A 20,125-nucleotide genomic window follows, 5' to 3' on the forward strand; every position below is an offset into this window, starting at 1 on the left:
ATTGTTGGCTATTAAGGATGCACTCGAGGAGTGGAGACACTGGCTTGAGGGGGCTAAGTTTGTGGTCTCAATTCTCACCGACCATAAGAATCTGGCATATTTAGAGTCAGCGAAGCGTCTCAATGCCAGGCAGGCACGATGGGCTTTGTTTTTTGCTCGCTTTAATTTTTTGATAACATATCGCCCTGGGTCAAAAAACATCAAGGCTGATGCGCTCTCGCAGAGTTTTGCTCCAATCCAGGAGACCACCGAGGAGCCGTTGCCCATTGTGTCCCCATCATGTATTAAAGTGGGCATTACCCAGGACCTCTTATCATTAGTCCTTAGAGCACAGGAGCAGGCTCCTCCAGACCTTCCGGTAGGTCTTTTGTTTGTGCCTCCTAGGTTAAGACAGCGAGTGTTCCTGGAATTCCATGCCAAGAAGTCGGCAGGTCACCCGGGTATTGCCAGAACTCGGGAGTTGCTATCTAGGGCGGTGTGGTGGCCCTCGGTGGCTAAGGATGTGGATCAGTGGGTTCGGGCATGTGACATCTGTGCCCGAAATAAGACTCCTAGAGGGGTTCCTGTTGGCCCATTACACCCACTCTCTATCCCATCTAAGCCATGGACCCACATTTCAATGGATTTTGTGGTGGACTTGCCCAAATCCTCGGGGATGACAGCCATCTGGGTTGTCGTTGACAGGTTTTCGAAGATGGCGCACTTCGTTCCACTGGTTGGGCTGCCATCGGCCAGACGCCTGTCTGAATTATTTATGCTGCATGTTGTGCGTCTCCACGGGTTGCCACTTGATGTGGTCTCTGACCGCGGATCCCAGTTTGTGGCCAAATTCTGGAGGGCATTTTGTTCCGATCTCCAGATTTCTGTCAGCTTGTCGTCAGGCTACCATCCGCAGTCTAATGGGCAGACTGAAAGGGTGAACCAGTCCTTGGAGCAGTTCCTCAGGTGTTATGTCTCCAAGTGTCAGACTGACTGGGTTGCTCATCTGTCCATGGCGGAGTTTGCCTATAACAATGCGGCTCACTCTGCTACAGGGATCTCTCCCTTCCTTTGTGTGTATGGGCATCATCCTAAGGCCAATTCTTTTGACCCCCTGGACTCCACGCCTGGTGGTTCCTCTGTGGTTTCGGTCCTTAGAGGTATTTGGCGGAAAGTGAAGAAAGCCCTTGTGTCTGTGTCATTAGTGACCAAAAGGGTTTTTGATAAGCGGAAAAGACCCTGCAGCTTCAAATTAGGAGACTTCGTCTGGTTGTCTACCAAGAATTTGAAGTTGAGACAGCCATCTCATAAGTTAGGCCCCCGGTTCATCGGCCCTTATAAGATCACCAGGGTTATCAATCCGGTGGCATTTCAGTTAGATCTGCCCCGTTCTTTGGGTATCAATAAAACATTTCATTGTTCCCTTTTAAAACGGGCGATTAGTAATCCTTCTTCCAGTGGAAGACCTTCCCCTCTTCTGATACGTGGCCAGAGGGAGTTTGTTGTTGAAAGGATTCTTGACTCCAAGATGGTTCGGGGTCGGCTGTCATTTTTGGTGCACTGGAAGGGGTATGGCCCGGAGGAGCGGTCGTGGGTGCGCAGTTGTGATCTTCATGCCCCCAGACTGATACGCTCTTTCTTCTCGCAGTTCCCCGATAAACCCGGTGGTAGGGGTTATTTGACCCCTCGTCAGAGGGGGGGTACTGTTAGGGTCTCCTGCCCTGTGCTGCCACGTCGTCATGGCAACCGGGAGACAAGTGCTAGCGGAGTAACCTGAACGCAGCTGATACTCCGGTTCGGGACTTGTGCTGTGCAGTGGTTACAGGCTCTGTGCACGGCAGGGGATCCGGTGCTGGTTTTTGTGCTCACAGTCTGTGAGGTCTGAGTGGGGCGTGGACAGCACCTGCTTTATAAGGCCTCTTCTCAGGTTAAGCAGATGCTGCTGAATCTTTGTTGGTTAGTCAGTTCCTGAAAGTTAGCCAGTACTGTGTAGCTTTGTATTTGTTTGTTGCTTACTGTAAATAAGCCTGGGGATTTGGTACTACACTCTGCCAATCCAGACCTAGCAGTAAGACTGGAGTCAGTCGTTTAGCTTGCTGGGGTTCTTTTACTACTCTGTGAACTTAGCAAGTTTGCGGCTGTATTCTAAGACTTGCCTGCCTAAATCCTGTCTCACTGTGCAAGGTGTCATGTGTCAGTTTAGTGGCAGTAAGCTGAACCTGTGCACTGCAAGTGAGAATTAGGATTGTGGAGACTCTCCTTGTGTCTATCATTCCATCTCTGACCAAGGAGTTTACTGCCACACCCGTTGGTAACCCTTTAGGGTTTTGCTGTTGCCCTTAGCAACAGCATTTCGGGTTCTCTACGTATTAAAACACAGCATCTTGCTTTTCCCATCTGAGCATTACTAATACTAGGGAGACACCCAGTTCCTTAGCCTCTGGGCTTCTCTGTTCACTTTGTGTGTATTTTGTTACCCTATCACCTGTGTACGTAATGTCATATTCCCCAGTCTGTCTGTGAGTTCATTTGTTTTGCATACCTATCCGTTCAGACACCAGTACATTCCTGCAGGCACTGGTGTGCATAACAGTTCAAACACCAGTGCATTCCTGCAGGCACTGGAGTGCATAACAGTTCTGACACCAGTACATTCCTGCAGGCACTGGTGTGCATAACAGTGACCTGCCGACTTCTTGGCATGGAATTCCAGGAACACTAGCTGTCTTAACCTAGGAGGCACAAACAAAAGACCTACCGGAAGGTCTGGAGGAGCCTGCTCCTGTGCTCTAAGGACTAATGACAAGAAGTCCTGGGTAATGCCCACTTTAATACATGATGGGGACACAATGGGCAACGGCTCCTCGGTGGTCTCCTGGATTGGAGCAAAACTCTGCGAGAGCGCATCAGCCTTGATGTTTTTTGACCCAGGGCGATATGTTATCAAAAAATGAAAGCGAGCAAAAAACAAAGCCCATCGTGCCTGCCTGGCATTGAGGCGCTTCGCTGACTCTAAATATGCCAAATTCTTATGGTCGGTGAGAATTGAGACCACAAACTTAGCCCCCTCAAGCCAGTGTCTCCACTCCTCGAGTGCATCCTTAATAGCCAACAATTCCCGGTTACCCACGTCATAATTCATCTCGGCAGGCGAAAATTTACGGGAAAAGTAAGCACAGGGATGAAGGCGATTATCAGACACCCCCACCTGACAGAGCACTGCCCCAATACCCATCTCAGAGGCATCCACCTCCACCACAAAAGGACGCTCTGGATCTGGGTGTCGCAGCACCTTGGCCGAGACAAATGCCCTTTTGAGACGGGCAAAAGCCGCTTTGGCCTCACAAGACCAGTGAGCAACATCCACCCCTTTCTTAGTGAGTGCCACCAAGGGCGCCACTATAGACGAAAATCCAGCGATAAATCATCTATAAAAATTTGCAAAGCCCAGAAAACGCTGAAGCGCCTTCAAACTAGTGGGCTGCACCCAATCCAGGACTGCCTGTACCTTGGAACCCTCCATTTGGAAACCTTCTGGGGAGATAATATATCCTAGAAATGCAATTTGCTGAACTTCAAATTCGCACTTCTCCAGCTTCGCCCCAAGCCGGTGGTCTCTGAGTTTCTGGAGGACTAAGCGTACATGCTTCCGATGTTCCTCCAGGGAATGGGAGAAGATTAGGATGTCATCTAAGTATACAACTAAGAATCTATCCAAATATTCCCTGAGCACATCGTTCATGAAGTCCTGGAAGACTGCCGGGGCATTACAGAGCCCAAAAGACATCACCAAATATTCATAATGCCCTGAGTGGGTATTAAAGGCAGTCTTCCATTCATCCCCCTCTCTTATTCGGATTAGATTGTACGCACCGCGTAGGTCAATCTTAGAAAAAATGGTGGCAGTACGAAGCTGGTCAAACAAGACCGAAATGAGAGGCAGTGGGTTAATCGTGATACGGTTCAATTCCCTGAAGTCGATGCAGGGTCGCAACGAACCATCCTTTTTACACACGAAGAAGAACCCCGACCCAACTGGAGACTGTGAAGGTCTGATAAATCCCTTAGCCAAGTTCTCCTGAATGTACTCTGCCATAGCCTGAGTCTCAGGACGTGACAGGGAGTACAACCTGCTCTTGGGAAGCTTAGCATTTGGCAACAAATCAATGGCACAGTCATAGGGGTGATGGGGAGGTAGTACCTCTGCAACTTTTTTGGAGAACACGTCCGCAAAATCTGCATAACACCCTGGCAATCCTGGCAAACTTAACTGCAAAAGCCTGACTGGAAGGCTCAAGCAACTCCTGAAACAATCAGTACCCCAACTAAGAATCTCCCCAGAGACCCAGTCAAATTGAGGATTGTGGGCGCTTAACTAGGGTAACCCCAACACCAATGGGGCAAAAGTACAGACAGTCACATAAAAGGACAATTTTTCAGAGTGTGGCTCCAATAAACAAAGAAATCTGGCTAGTGCAAGAGGTAATTTTACCCTGGGATAATGGTTCCCCGTTTAACCCACAAATCTCAATTTCCAATGCCAAGGGTACTAAGGGAACAGAGTGTTTCAGGGCGAATTGGCGGTCCATAAAAACCCCGTCGGCCCCACTGTCCACAAAGGCCTCAGTCTTGACAGTTTGACCGAGGATCTTCAAGGTCACCGGAATGATAAAAGTCTTCTTGGGAAATTCTGACTTCTGACCTGACAGGATATTTCCCATCACCCTCAGGCCCTGAAGTTTTCCGGCTTTTCTGGGCATGATACATGACCTTTATTCCCACAGTACAAACACAACCCCTGCTGTCTCCTTCGCGTCTTCTCACGCGAGGAGAGGTGGGTAGCCCCAATCTGCATAGGCTCCTCGGAAAATTCCTCAGAGTCTGAGGTTCCCTTGGGAAAGAAGGAAACCCCGGTCTCCCTTTCAAGCCTACGCTCTCTCAGCCGTCTATCCACCCGGATGGATAACTGCATGAGCTGATCCAAGCTATCAGGCAAGGGATATTGTACCAGTTGGTCTTTTATCTGGTTAGAAAGACCTCTTTGGTACTGGTGTCTCAGGGCTGGGTCATTCCACTGGGTATCATGGGCCAACCTCCAAAACTCCGTACAATAAACCTCAACTGGCCTTCGCCCTTGCTTAAGGATCGAAATCTGAGCCTCGGCTGAGGCCGTCTTGTCAGGGTCATCATACAACATGCCCAGTGCCGTAAAAAAAGCATCAACACTTTTAAGCGACGGACAGTCAGGCTGCAACCCATATGCCCAGACCTGTGGGTCTCCTTGTAGCAAGGAAATCACTATGCCCACCCGCTGAATTTCCGACCCAGAAGACTGAGGCCTAAGCTGAAAATATAGCTTGCAGCTCTCCTTGAAACAAAAGAACTGCGAGCGATCTCCAGAAAAACGATCCGGGAGATTTACTTTCGGCTCCTTAACCCCTGAAGGTACTGCTGCTGCGGGAGCTCCGCCAGCAGCCTGCGAGGTGTGCATTTTAATGGACAAATCATTAAATTGTCGAGTCAGGACCTGCACCTGATCGACCACCTGTTGCAAAGTATTTTGAGGGGTATGCTCCATATTCCCACAAAATTTCAACAGGAGTATTTGGCTGCTGAATATGTTATGCACACCAGTGCCAGCAGGAATGTACTGGTGTCTGAACGGAGAGGGATGCAAAACAAATGAACTCACAGACAGACTGGGGAATAATAAGAATTTACTTACCGATAATTCTATTTCTCGTAGTCCGTAGTGGATGCTGGGGACTCCGTCAGGACCATGGGGAATAGCGGCTCCGCAGGAGACAGGGCACAAAAATAAAGCTTTAGGATTAAGTGGTGTGTACTGGCTCCTCCCCCTATGACCCTCCTCCAAGCCTCAGTTAGGATACTGTGCCTGGACGAGCGTACACAATAAGGAAGGATATTGAATCCCGGGTAAGACTCATACCAGCCACACCAATCACACCGTATAACTTGTGATCTGAACCCAGTTAACAGTATGACAAACGTAGGAGCCTCTGAACAGACGGCTCACAACAATAACAACCCGAATTTGTTTGTAACAATAACTATGTACAAGTATTGCAGACAATCCGCACTTGGGATGGGCGCCCAGCATCCACTACGGACTACGAGAAATAGAATTATCGGTAAGTAAATTCTTATTTTCTCTAACGTCCTAAGTGGATGCTGGGGACTCCGTCAGGACCATGGGGATTATACCAAAGCTCCCAAACGGGCGGGAGAGTGCGGATGACTCTGCAGCACCGAATGAGAGAACTCAAGGTCCTCCTCAGCCAGGGTATCAAATTTGTAGAATTTTGCAAACGTGTTTGCCCCTGACCAAGTAGCAGCTCGGCAGAGTTGTAATGCCGAGACCCCCCGGGCAGCCGCCCAGGATGAGCCCACTTTCCTTGTGGAATGGGCCTTGACAGATTTAGGTTGTGGCAAGCCTGCCACAGAATGTGCAAGTTGAATTGTGCTACAAATCCAACGAGCAATCGTCTGCTTAGAAGCAGGAGCACCCATCTTGTTGGGTGCATACAATATAAACAGTGAGTCAGACTTTCTGACTCCCGCCGTTCTTGAAATATATATTTTCAATGCCCGGACCACGTCCAACAACTTGGAATCCTCCAAATCGTTAGTAGCCGCAGGCACCACAATAGGCTGGTTCAGGTGAAACGCTGACACCACCTTAGGCAGAAAATGAGGACGCGTCCGCAGTTCTGCCCTGTCCGTATGGAAAATCAGATATGGGCTCTTATATGATAAAGCCGCCAATTCTGATACTCTCCTGGCTGAAGCCAGGGCCAGTAGCATGGTTACTTTCCATGTAAGATACTTCAACTCCACCGATTTGAGCGGCTCAAACCAATGGGATTTGAGAAAATCCAAGACTACATTAAGATCCCACGGTGCCACTGGGGGCACAACCGGGGGCTGTATATGTAGTACTCCTTTTACAAAAGTCTGGACTTCAGGAACTGAAGCCAATTCTTTCTGGAAGAAAATCGACAGGGCCGAAATTTGAACCTTAATGGACCCCAATTTGAGGCCCATAGACAATCCTGTTTGCAGGAAATGTAGGAATCGACCCAGTTGAAATTCCTCCGTGGGGGCCTTCCTGGCCTCACACCACGCAACATATTTCCTCCAAATGCGGTGATAATGTTGTGCAGTCACCTCCTTCCTGGCTTTTACCAGTGTAGGAATGACCTCTTCCGGAATGCCTTTTTCCCTTAGAATTCGGCGTTCAACCGCCATGCCGTCAAACGCAGCCGCGGTAAGTCTTGGAATAGACACGGTCCCTGCTGAAGCAGGTCCCGTCTTAGAGGTAGAGGCCACGGATCCTCCGTGAGCATCTCTTGAAGTTCCGGGTACCAAGTTCTTCTTGGCCAATCCGGAGCCACTAGTATCGTTCTTACTCCCTTTTGCCGTATAATTCTCAGTACTTTTGGTATGAGAGGCAGAGGAGGGAACACATACACTGACTGGAACACCCACGGTGTTACCAGAGCGTCCACAGCTATTGCCTGAGGGTCTCTTGACCTGGCGCAATACCTGTCCAGTTTCTTGTTGAGGCGGGACGCCATCATATCCACCATTGGTTTTTCCCAACGGTTCACAATCATGTGGAAGACTTCTGGATGAAGTCCCCACTCTCCCGGGTGTAGATCGTGTCTGCTGAGGAAGTCTGCTTCCCAGTTGTACACTCCCGGAATGAATACTGCTGACAGTGCTATCACATGATCTTCCGCCCAGCGAAGAATCCTTGCAGCTTCTGCCATTGCTGTCCTGCTTCTTGTGCCGCCCTGTCTGTTTACGTGGGCGACTGCCGTGACGTTGTCCGACTGGATCAACACCGGCTGACCCTGAAGCAGGGGTTTTGCCAGACTTAGAGCATTGTAAATCGCTCTTAGCTCCAGTATATTTATGTGAAGAGACATCTCCAGGCTTGACCATACTCCCTGGAAGTTTCTTCCCTGTGTGACCGCTCCCCAGCCTCTCAGACTGGCATCCGTGGTCACCAGGACCCAGTCCTGTATGCCGAATCTGCGGCCCTCTAACAGATGAGCACTCTGCAACCACCACAGAAGAGACACCCTTGTCCGTGGCGATAAGGTTATCCGCTGATGCATCTGCAGATGTGATCCGGACCATTTGTCCAGCAGATCCCACTGAAAAGTTCGTGCGTGGAATCTGCCGAATGGAATCGCTTCGTAAGAAGCCACCATCTTTCCCAGGACTCTTGTGCATTGATGCACAGACACTTTCCCTGGTTTTAGGAGGTTCCTGACAAGTTCGGATAACTCCCTGGCTTTCTCCTCCGGAAGAAACACCTTTTTCTGAACCGTGTCCAGAATCATTCCCAGGAACAGCAGACGTGTCGTCGGGGTCAACTGAGATTTTGGAAAATTCAGAATCCACCCGTGTTGTTGCAGCACTAGTCGGGTTAGTGCTACTCCGTCCTCCAGCTGTTCTCTGGACCTTGCCCTTATCAGGAGATCGTCCAAGTAAGGGATAATTAATACGCCTCTTCTTCGCAGAAGAATCATCATTTCGGCCATTACCTTGGTAAAGACCCGAGGTGCCGTGGACAATCCAAACGGCAGCGTCTGAAACTGATAATGACAGTTTTGCACCACGAACCTGAGGTACCCTTGATGTGAAGGGCAAATTGGGACATGCAGGTAAGCATCCTTTATGTCCAGGGACACCATAAAGTCCCCTTCTTCCAGATTCGCTATCACTGCTCTGAGTGACTCCATCTTGAACTTGAATTTTTGTATGTACAGGTTCAAAGATTTCAGATTTAGAATAGGTCTTACCGAGCCGTCCGGCTTCGGTACCACAAATAGCGTGGAGTAATACCCCTTTCCCTGTTGTAGGAGGGGTACCTTGACTATCACCTGCTGAGAAAACAGCTTGTGAATGGCTTCCAATACCGTCGCCCTGTCTGAGGGAGACGTTGGCAAAGCAGACTTTAGGAACCTGCGAGGGGGAGACTTCTCGAATTCCAACCTGTAACCCTGAGATACTACCTGCAGGATCCAGGGGTCCACCTGTGAGCAAGCCCACTGTGCGCTGAAATTCTTGAGTCGACCCCCCACCGCTCCTGAGTCCGCTTGTAAGGCCCCAGCGTCATGCTGAGGGCTTTGCAGAACCCTGAGAGGGCTTCTGTTCCTGGGCAGGGGCTGCTTGCTGCCCTCTCTTACCCCTTCCTCTGCCCCGAGGCAGATATGACTGTCCTTTTGTCCGCTTGTTCTCATAGGACCGAAAGGACTGCGGCTGAAAAGACGGTGTCTTTTTCTGTTGGGAGGGGGTCTGAGGTAAAAAGGTGGATTTTCCGGCAGTTGCCGTGGCCACCAGATCCGATAGACCGACGCCAAATAATTCCTCCCCTTTATACGGCAATACTTCCATATGTCGCTTGGAATCCGCATCACCTGACCACTGTCGCGTCCATAAACTCCTTCTGGCAGATATGGACATCGCATTTACTCTCGATGCCAGAGTGCAAATATCTCTCTGAGCATCTCGCATATAAAGGAAAGCATCCTTTAATTGCTCTATAGTCAATAAAATACTGTCCCTATCCAGGGTATCAATATTTTCAGTCAGGGAATCCAACCAGACGACCCCAGCACTGCACATCCAGGCTGAGGCGATGGCTGGTCGCAGTATAACACCAGTATGTGTGTATATACTTTTTAGGGTAGTTTCCAGTCTCCTATCAGCTGGATCCCTGAGGGCGGCCGTATCAGGAGACGGTAACGCCACTTGTTTTGATAAGCGTGTGAGCGCCTTATCCACCCTAGGGGGTGTTTCCCAGCGCGCCCTAACCTCTGGCGGGAAAGGGTATAATGCTAATAACTTTTTTGAAATTAGCACTTTTCTATCTGGGTTAACCCACGCTTCATCACATACATCATTTAATTCCTCTGATTCAGGAAAAACTACAGGTAGTTTTTTCACCCCCCACATAATACCCCTTTTTGTGGTACTTGCAGTATCAGAGATATGCAAAGCCTCCTTCATTGCCGTGATCATATAACGTGTGGCCCTGCTTGAAAATACGTTTGTTTCATCACCGTCGACACTAGATTCAGTGTCTGTGTCTGGGTCTGTGTCGACCGACTGAGGTAAAGGGCGCTTTACAGCCCCTGACGGTGTCTGAGACGCCTGGGCAGGTACTAACTGGTTTGCCGGCCGTCTCATGTCGTCAACTGATTTTTGTAATGTGCTGACATTATCACGTAATTCCATAAACAAAGCCATCCATTCCGGTGTCGACTCCCTGGGGGGTGACATCACCATTATCGGCAATTGCTCTGCCTCCACACCAACATCGTCCTCATACATGTCGACACACACGTACCGACACACAGCAGACACACAGGGAATGCTCTTATCGAAGACAGGACCCCACTAGCCCTTTGGGGAGACAGAGGGAGAGTTTGCCAGCACACACCCAAGCGCTATAATATATATGGGAACAACCTTATATAAGTGTTGTTCCTTATAGCAGCTTAAATATATCAAAATATCGCCAAAAAATGCCCCCCCCTCTCTGTTTTACCCTGTTTCTGTAGTGCAGTGCAGGGGAGAGTCCTGGGAGCCTTCCTCACAGCGGAGCTGAGCAGGAAAATGGCGCTGTGTGCTGAGGAGAATAAGCCCCGCCCCCTATTTCGGCGGGCTTTTCTCCCGGAGTTTTAGATATCTGGCATGGGTTAAATACATACATATAGCCTCAATGGCTATATGTGATGTATTCTTTTGCCATAAAGGTATTAAATATTGCTGCCCAGGGCGCCCCCAGCAGCGCCCTGCACCCTCCGTGACCGCTTGGTGTGAAGTGTGTGACAACAATGGCGCACAGCTGCAGTGCTGTGCGCTACCTTCATGAAGACTGAAGAGCCTTCTGCCGCCTGTTTCCGGACCTTCAATCTTCAGCATCTGTAAGGGGGGTCGGCGGCGCGGCTCCGGGACGAACCCCAGGGTGAGACCTGTGTTCCGACTCCCTCTGGAGCTAATGGTGTCCAGTAGCCTAAGAATCCAATCCATCCTGCACGCAAGTGAGTTGAAATTCTCTCCCCTAAGTCCCTCGATGCAGTGAGCCTGTTGCCAGCAGGACTCACTGAAAATAAAAAACCTAAAAACTTTTTCTAAGCAGCTCTTTAGGAGAGCCACCTAGATTGCACCCTGCTCGGACGGGCACAAAAACCTAACTGAGGCTTGGAGGAGGGTCATAGGGGGAGGAGCCAGTACACACCACCTAATCCTAAAGCTTTATTTTTGTGCCCTGTCTCCTGCGGAGCCGCTATTCCCCATGGTCCTGACGGAGTCCCCAGCATCCACTTAGGACGTTAGAGAAATGACATTACATACACAGAAGGTGATAGGGTAACAAAATAAACACAAAGTGAACAGAGAAGCCCAAAGGCTAAGAAACTGGGTGTCTCCCTAGTATTAGGAATGCTCAGATGGAAAGAAGCGAGATGTTGTGATTTAATACGTAGAGAACCCGAAATGCTGTTGCTAAGGGCAACAGCAAAACCCTAAAGGGTTACCAACGGGTGTGGCAGTAAACTCCTTGGTCAGAGATGGAATAATAGACACAAGAAGAGTCTCCACAATCCTAGTCCTCACTTGCAGTGCACTGGTTCAGCTTACTGCCACTAAACTGACACCTGAACACCTTGCACAGTGAGAAAGGATTTTGGCAGGCAAGTCTGAGAATACAGCCGCAAACTTGCTAGGTTCACAGAGTAGCAAAAGAACCCCAGCAGGTTAAACGACTGACTCCAGTCTTACTGCTAGGTCTGGATTGGCAGAGTGTAGTACCAAATCCCAAGGCCTATTTGCAGTAAGCAACAAACAAATACAAAGTTACACAGTACTAGCTAACTTTCAGGAACTGACTAACCAACAAAGATTCAGCAGCATCTGCCTAACCTGAGAAGAGGGTTTATATAGCAGGTGCTGTCCACGCCCCACTCAGACCTCCCCGACTGTGAGCACAAAAACCAGCACCGGATCCCCTGCCGTGCACAGAGCCTGTAACCACTGCACAGCAAAAGACCCGAACCGGAGTATCAGCTACGCTCAGGTTACTCCGCTAGCACTTGTCTCCCGGTTGCCATGACGACGTGGCAGCGCAGGGCAGGAGACCCTAACAAAAAGACTATGGTGTATTTTCCACAGTGCATTGCTGTTATTAATTATGCATGTACTACCTGTATTTACTATATATACTGTTGTTATCAAGGTGTCCAGAGCATGCATTCTCTACTGATTAGCCAAGTCTCTGTGGTGGCTGGCCACACCCCTAAGCATGAGCCACTACCACTGTATCCCCCCGGTGTGCCCTTCATGTCCCAGTCTGACACTGCCTCCCCTCTTTTGTGCCAGATGAAAGTGCATTTACATGATTATCCCAATAACCCTGGAATAGATCAGCAGGTCCACTTACAGGTAATTTCCTGTGCAGATTGCATCAGTGTGTTTAATATACGGTGTTACACTGTACCTACCATCTAGTCACAGTGGAGACAATAATTTTGTTGCTGGAGCCACTAATAATGAGACTGCAGCCTGACCTGCCACTATATATCCTGGCGTCACGTCTGAGGCACGAGGTACATTTTCCCTGTGTCCCTATGAAGCAGCTTCTATTACTGATGCTGAGACTGTGTTGGAGTATGGAGTGTGTTCCCTGTACCTGTGTAGCATTGTAGCACAGCGTATGGTGTGTTAATATTTGACTTTTTTTCCTGTCCATACAGGACTGTGCTTCGGGAGAATGCCATCCCAACAATATTTTACCTCACGAGACATCTGGGTAACCCCGGCAGGTGCAGGAAGAGAATATTTAGGGTGTGATATAATATCCCCGTGTTCGGGATTATGGCTGTCAAAAGACAGATGTGGCATCCCAATGGAGACATTTCCGACAGGGGCTAGGTAAGTATACTTACCCTCCCCCAATAACCCCCTAACCCTAACCGCCCTTCTCTGCAGCCTAACTGTAAGCCTTCATGTATTAGAAGATATTTAAGGTGAGGCTTTTCACGGAGGAGGCATATTTCCTACGCACATCAGACTTCCTGTCACTGAGAGCTGAGTGACTGAATGCATGTTTAATTTGTCCTTAGTCGCGTTGGATGCGATCTGCTGTTCTGTGTTTGGCCAGATAGCCGTCATTTGCCCATAGCTGCGGCTGGTAGATGGCAGGCTGCACTCACCAACACACACTTCCGCCTGTGATCCACCAGGTTCCTCTGCTGGTCCTCCATACTGTGCTCCAGAACAGAGCTCACCTTATATCGGAGATGGTGTCAGGGCTTCTGATCCATCCTCCTCTATACAACCATCCAGCCTCTGGTGCGTGAGGCCGTGTCAACCAGGCTTCCTCCTGATCACTGATCTGTGTTATGGGAACTTCAGCATAGATATTTATGGCGATCTGCTTTAGAACTACTTTTATGTCAGGTGCGTTAATCCCTTAATGGACATTCTAATTATCGCCATTTCCATACATTAACGTAATGCATCATTACAGGTAATAAGAGAAGAGACACTTTAATATTAGATTCTCTTCATTCCTTTTTCTTTAACCTTTTTATTAGATCTACTCAGGTGCAGTTACTGACATTTAAAATAAGCAAAAAGCCCGTTAATCAAGGCCCGGCTGGCAAGTAAATATGCTACAGAGGGAAGGGCGGGCATTTATCATCCATACCCAGATGATCCAAGAAGCCAAATGTTGCTCAAATAAGAATGGGAGACTATGGGGGACATTTACTAAGCAGTGATGAGCGGAGAAGTGAGCCAGTGGAGAAGTTTCCCATGGCAACCAATCAGCACTGTAGTAACATTTATAATTTGCATTCTATAAAATTATACAAATTGGCTGATTGGGCAACTTCTCCACTGGCTCCCTTCTCCGCTCTTATCACTGCTTAGTAAATGTCCCTCTATGATCCCAAACGTTATTCTTAACTGGAGGCCGCGTTCTCCACCGTGAGCAGGGTACTTGTCACTTGGCCATCATCAGGAATTTAGTGACCTTTACAGAAGTCATTGCCATCTTTTGTGAATGGGTAACACTTATTTTATTATACACAACTAGGTGACTGTTTTGTTCCCAATTGTAAATCACGTTGGAATATGTTGGCGTTATATATTATTATTAACCGTTACTTATATAACACTTGAATATTTAATTGCACTTTACAATTGGGAACAAAACAAAGTCACAATAGTCAAGGAGTTTCCAATGGCCCTCATTCCGAGTTGTTCGCTCGCAAGCTGCTTTTAGCAGCATTGCACACGCTAAGCCGCCGCCTACTGGGAGTGAATCTTAGCATAGTAGAATTGCGAACGAAAGATTAGCAGAATTGCGAATAGACACTGCCACGATCCGAGTACTGAGACACTATCTCCCTTCTGGTTGTACGCCCTCCGCGGCCTCCGCTGCCTTCCACGTGTCTCAGCATGCACTTGTTGTTTGGCGACTCCTGTCCTCTGCGGCCGGAGCCGCCATTACTACTATGTTTCTACATTGTGTTCCAAACCAGGTTTTCCATCTTACTTCCAGCATGGGCGCAGCCATGTTGGATGCAATCACATGTTCGAGCTCCTCCAATCTACTGGCTCTGAAATCTGCATAATTGCCCAGCCAATGCCTGCATAGCTGCAGGTATAAGTATCCTGTGTCTGGGCCAGATAGATGTCAGTGCTTCATTTGTCTCCAGTGGTTCCTGTGTGCAGTCTTCTACAGATTCTCCAGTGAACTCTCCTGCATTTAAGCCTGACTCATCTGTGTTACACTCTGTGGTGTAACACGACACCTCTGTGATTAACCCTCTACAACATCACCTTACTCACCTGTGTCTGTATTCCAGTGACGTGCGGTGAGGTCAGGGGCTGGAGAGGCACTGCAACTAACCCCCCCCCGGCAAAAAATAAATAAATGCAGCTTCCCCCCCACCGCTAAAACCAGCACCAGGCAGAACCAGCTGGGGGGGGGGGTGGGGGGTAATGCCATAGCATGGGAGACACTCAGTGTGGGGTCCCCCTGCCATGCCATTATACACCCCCCAGCCAGTCAGCCCAGTGTTGGCATTCCTCAGAAAGTGGGGCCCCCAAAAAATGAAAATGGGGTCCCCCCTCCCGAGCAATAACCAGCACTGGGCTGATAGCCCATTGCTATGCCCCGCACCCCTGGTGGCGGTGGGTGCGGGGTTCATTGTATGCTCTGTTCTTTACAGGTGGCCTACAGGTCCCAGCAAGCCTGCCCCAGCATGCTGGCACTTGGAGAACCACAAGTGCAAGCATGCCCGGACATAAATGGCCTGCTGGCACCTGCAGTCCACCTGTAAAGAATAGTAATATTGTTCTTTACAGGTGACTACAGGTCCCAGCAAGCCTGTCCCAGCATGCTGGCACTTGGAGAACCACAAGTGCCAGCATGCCCGGACATAATGGGCCCGCTGGCACCCGTAGTCCACCTGTAAAGAAAATATAAAAAAAAAAACACAACACATACTTTAAAAAAAACACGTTATTAAACAGGGTCTTCACCTGGGTGCGGCGGCCTTTAAGCTCTTTTGCGTGGCCGCCGCCTTCCCAGGGCTTCTGGCGTCTTCACCTGGGGGGGCGCCACCTCCCCAGGGCTTCTGGCGTCTTCCTCCGGCATCTTCACCTGGGAGGCGGCGGCCTGTAAGCTCTTTTGCATGGCCTGCCGCCTTCCCAGGACTTCCAGCATCTTCACCCGGTGGGCGGCGGCTGCTAAGCTCTTTTGCATTGCCGCCGCCCATCCAGGACTTCCGGCGTCTTCGGTCTTCAGGAGCTCTTCTCAGCTCCTCCTCCGCCGTCGGACTGACAGCCGCTGCCTCGCGCTGACTTATATAAGTCAGCGGAGGGGGCGGGGCGATGACGCGGCGAGCCATGATTGGCTCGCGGCGGCCATCTTGAATTTCAAAAATGACGCTGAGGCGCCATTTTTGAAATGGGTACCGCTTCCGCTGCCAAACTCTGCTGAACTGTAGGTAATGCCGGGTCCCGCCGCCGCTACCGTCGTCCGCATCACCACCGCCAGCACCTCCGCCGCCTGGCCCGCCGCATCCCGCACCTCCGCTGCCACCGAGGCCCACACAGTGATTGACAGCGGATCCAGTGACGGATCTGCTGGCCAATCACTGTGGCCTCACTGACAGGGGACGTGCTTTCATAGGTTGAAAGCACGTCCCTGTAGGAAAGCGGCACCTCTAATGGTGCCGCTTTCCCATACAATTTCAATGGGCTTTTCCTGCCCATTGTTAGGCCCCCCCCCCGCCCCCGCCCCCCGCTCCCATATCTTTTATCAATCGGTACGGGAGGCACCACGATCGGTGCCTCCCAAACTGATTTAATGATGAGTAAAATAATAAAGAAGATACTTATGTGTCATAAGTATCTTCTTTGTATTATTTTACTCATTAATGACAGGGGAGGCACTGCCTCCCCTGCCTCCCCTGACTGCACGTCCCTGCTGTATTCTGGATTTCCAGCAGCCACTCTTCAACAACTACAGTTTTCCAGCGAACCCTAGCTTCATTTACAGTTTACAGAATTTTTCTCTACATTCCAGGTTACCGGTATTAACCAGTTGCACAACTAAATTTCCACTTGTGACTTTCTATTGTTTTTGTACGTTTTATGACTTTTCATTTAATAAAATCACTGAAAGATATTTCCAGTTGTCGTGGTCACGCCTTCGGGCATCCTTGCTACTGTCTTTACGCATGTCCAGGAGTCCCATCGCTCCTCCAACATTCAGGTAGCCGTCAAACCCTACAACTGAGGCTCCCAGTCACGGTCATCCGCCCTCAGTTGTGACAGACACTTCTTAGCAGTTTCTGAGTAGCTCCAGACTTACTCGGCATCTGCGATCAGTTCAGTGCTTGTCGTTCCTGGTTTGACGTCACAAACACACCCAGCGTTCGCCCAGACACTCCTCCGTTTCTCCAGCCACTCCCGCGTTTTTCCCAGGAACGGTAGCGTTTTTTCGCACACACCCATAAAACGGCCAGTTTCCGCCCAGAAACACCCACTTCCTGTCAATCACACTACGATCACCAGAACAAAGAAAAAACCTTGTAATGCCGTGATTAAAATACCTAACTGCATAGCAAATTTACTTGGCGCAGTCGCACTGCGGAAATTGCGCATGCACATTAGCGACTAATCGCTCCGTTGCGAAAGAAAAATAACGAGCGAACAACTCGGAATGACCACCAAATATTCCTGACGGTGTTGACTGATGTTCCGATGTTTGAGAGAAAAAAATATTTTTCTAACAAATATTATTATTTTTTTAAAATACATTTTAGATAAGTTTAAATACATGTTCTTTGTCTAATTCACTCATTAAAAAAAACTACACAATCTGAGTGTTTTTTGAAAAAAAAAATTAGTCACTTAAGTGGTTAAGAAGAGGCACTTGAAATCTAATCACTTTTTCACAATGTTAAAGAAAACATCATCTCTTACTGATGAGTTGTTCGCTCGTTGCCGATTTTCGCAACGGAGCGACTAATGCAAAAATTTAATTTAGCACAAAACTTAGTAGATTTACTCACGTCCGAAGGAAGAATTTTCACAGTTGAAGTGATCGGAGTGTGATTGACAGGAAGTGGGTGTTTCTGGGCGGAAACTCAGCGTTTTCTGGGAGTGTGCGGAAAAACGCAGGCGTGCCAGGATAAAACGCAGAAGTGTCTGGAGAAACGGGGGAGTGGCTGGCCAAATGCAGGGCGTGTGTGTGATGTTAAACCAGGAACGAAACGGGCTGAGCTGATCGCAGTGTAGGAGTAAGTCTCGAGCTACTCAGAAACTGCTAAGAATTATTTATTCGCAATTTTGCTACTCTTTCGTAAGCGAAGATACACTCCCAGAGGGCGGCGGCCTAGCGTGTGCAATGCTGCTAAAAGCAGCTAGCGAGCGAACAACTCGGAATGAGGGCCATAGTGACATGTAAAGGCTCAGACACTGGATGATGTTTGCGAGTGGTGTTCCTGATAGTGCTTCTGCTATTTTATGCATTACAATGCCTATTGCGGAAGCTGGGGCCAAATTCAGTGTAGGAGGTGTCATCTTTAAAATAGACATATCAGTGCCCAAAAGAAAGAAGAAAATTAAGGCTCAAGAACAAACTGTGTGTTCACAAATCTCTGAGGAGAGTCTATGGGTGTCCACGTTAGATATTTGTGAGTTTCACATTTGTGACACTGTACTCATAGAGAAACCTCAATTCCACCTTTTCTGCACCCTATGCAAATGTGGGGATGAGCAGTACAAGTAAAGATGGTGACATATAAAATGAGTATGCTACTGTGGAAGTGCAACAGGATGCGAGAGATATTTGTGTATCTAACCCTAAAGAGGATGTTGATGATGAGGATGCAATTTGTGTAAGTCAGTTCTTGCCCGTGATAAGAAAAAGGCCACTGACATGCCTGGGTATAAGACCAAGTGAGCCACCTCTCGTTTTTGGAATTATTTTTACACAAATCCCGACAACATTTGTCAAGTCATCTGTACCATTTGTGAAGCCAAAGTAAGTAGAGCTAGATATGTTAACCATCTAGGAACTTCCTCCTTATGTCATTTGCAGCGAGTTCATGCAAGTTATTTATCAAAATCTGAACAAATCCTGTAAAATAATAACAAGCGTCAAGAATCAGCAGTTTGGACCAGCACATGCAATCTCCACTGCTAACACACTCATCATCAAACTCCTCATTAATGATCGGAGGTAGTCCTTCCAAAAAACTGTGCCAGTCCCTGTCACTGAAGTGCTTGGTTTGTTAAAGTGTGCATGTTCTTTTCAATATCCAACATAAGGGTGGGAGGGTCCGGAGGGCCCAGGGCTCAAGGACAATTTCATCTTGCACCACTTTCTGCTGCGGGGTACAGTGGGCTCCACAGGGCATGACATTGGGGTGTAGAGTAGGATCTTGATCCGAGGCACCAACAGGCTCAAAACTTTGACTGTTCCCAGAATGCATAGCGCTGCCTCCTTTATAACCTTGCCTCCGTGCACAGGAGCTCAGTTTTGTAGTTGGTGCCATGCAGTAAGCAAGCATTCAACAGGGGGGCTGCTCCAGCAGCCCTGAGAAGAAGCTTTCAAAAAAAATTGAAGACTTTAAGGGCTGCAGCAGAGACACTGACTGTATTAGATGTCAGTCAGACATCTCCTACTGCAGCTCCATCACCTCCCCCAGTGGTGCTGTAAGTAACTCTGTTTTTTTTTCACCTCATCTACAGTATAATGCATAACCTGATGGAAAGGCTGTAGAGGCTTGAAATATTGTTTTTTGCACCATGACATTTTTTTTTTTTAATACAGTTTGACTTTATTTAAGTGCTTGGAGTGCCGCCTATTTTTCTTCAATAGAGGTCCTATCACAGGACCCAAGGAGGATTACCGGTTATATTAATTTCAGGAGGGCACCCTGGCATCTTTGCTTTTTATCATCCAGAGTGCCAGACGACCACACAAATATATATATATATATATATATATAATCTGCAAATGATGAATGGCACTCCTTACTAGTACCACACAACATGCTCCGGAGCCTGTCAAAATCAGATAATATGTACGGAGGCAGGACGGCACTCATAGAGACTAGTAAACCATAGAAAATCAGCACAGGACGCTGTAGCTGTATGTCAACGTTTCAGAGTTAGACTCTTTTAAAGGAGTCTAAGGGGTAAATTTACTAAGATTCGTGTTTTCCCGTTTCAGGTCAAAGTTCAATCACGAATGACATCGAAAGTGTAAAACTGCAACTTTTTGAATTTGTTACGATGGATTTACTAAGCTGTCGTATTCGGGTTTTTCTTTTGTTCCGATGTCGATGTCATTCGTGTTTTATTTTTTATTTTTACGGCAGTGATTAGCAAAACACTGCCGACTTTTTTACAATGAATCTCGGCCGGATCTGTGTGATCCGTGCTGGGGTTCATTTTTTTTTTTTTTTTTAATTAAACACTGTAAAATCCAAAAAAAAAATTGCGTGGGGTCCCCCCTCCTAAGCATAACCAGCCTCGGGCTCTTTGAGCCGATCCTGGTTGCAGAAATATGGGGAAAAAA

The sequence above is a fragment of the Pseudophryne corroboree genome, chromosome 2, assembly GCF_028390025.1.
Source record: "Pseudophryne corroboree isolate aPseCor3 chromosome 2, aPseCor3.hap2, whole genome shotgun sequence".
In the NCBI taxonomy this organism is placed as follows: domain Eukaryota; kingdom Metazoa; phylum Chordata; class Amphibia; order Anura; family Myobatrachidae; genus Pseudophryne; species Pseudophryne corroboree.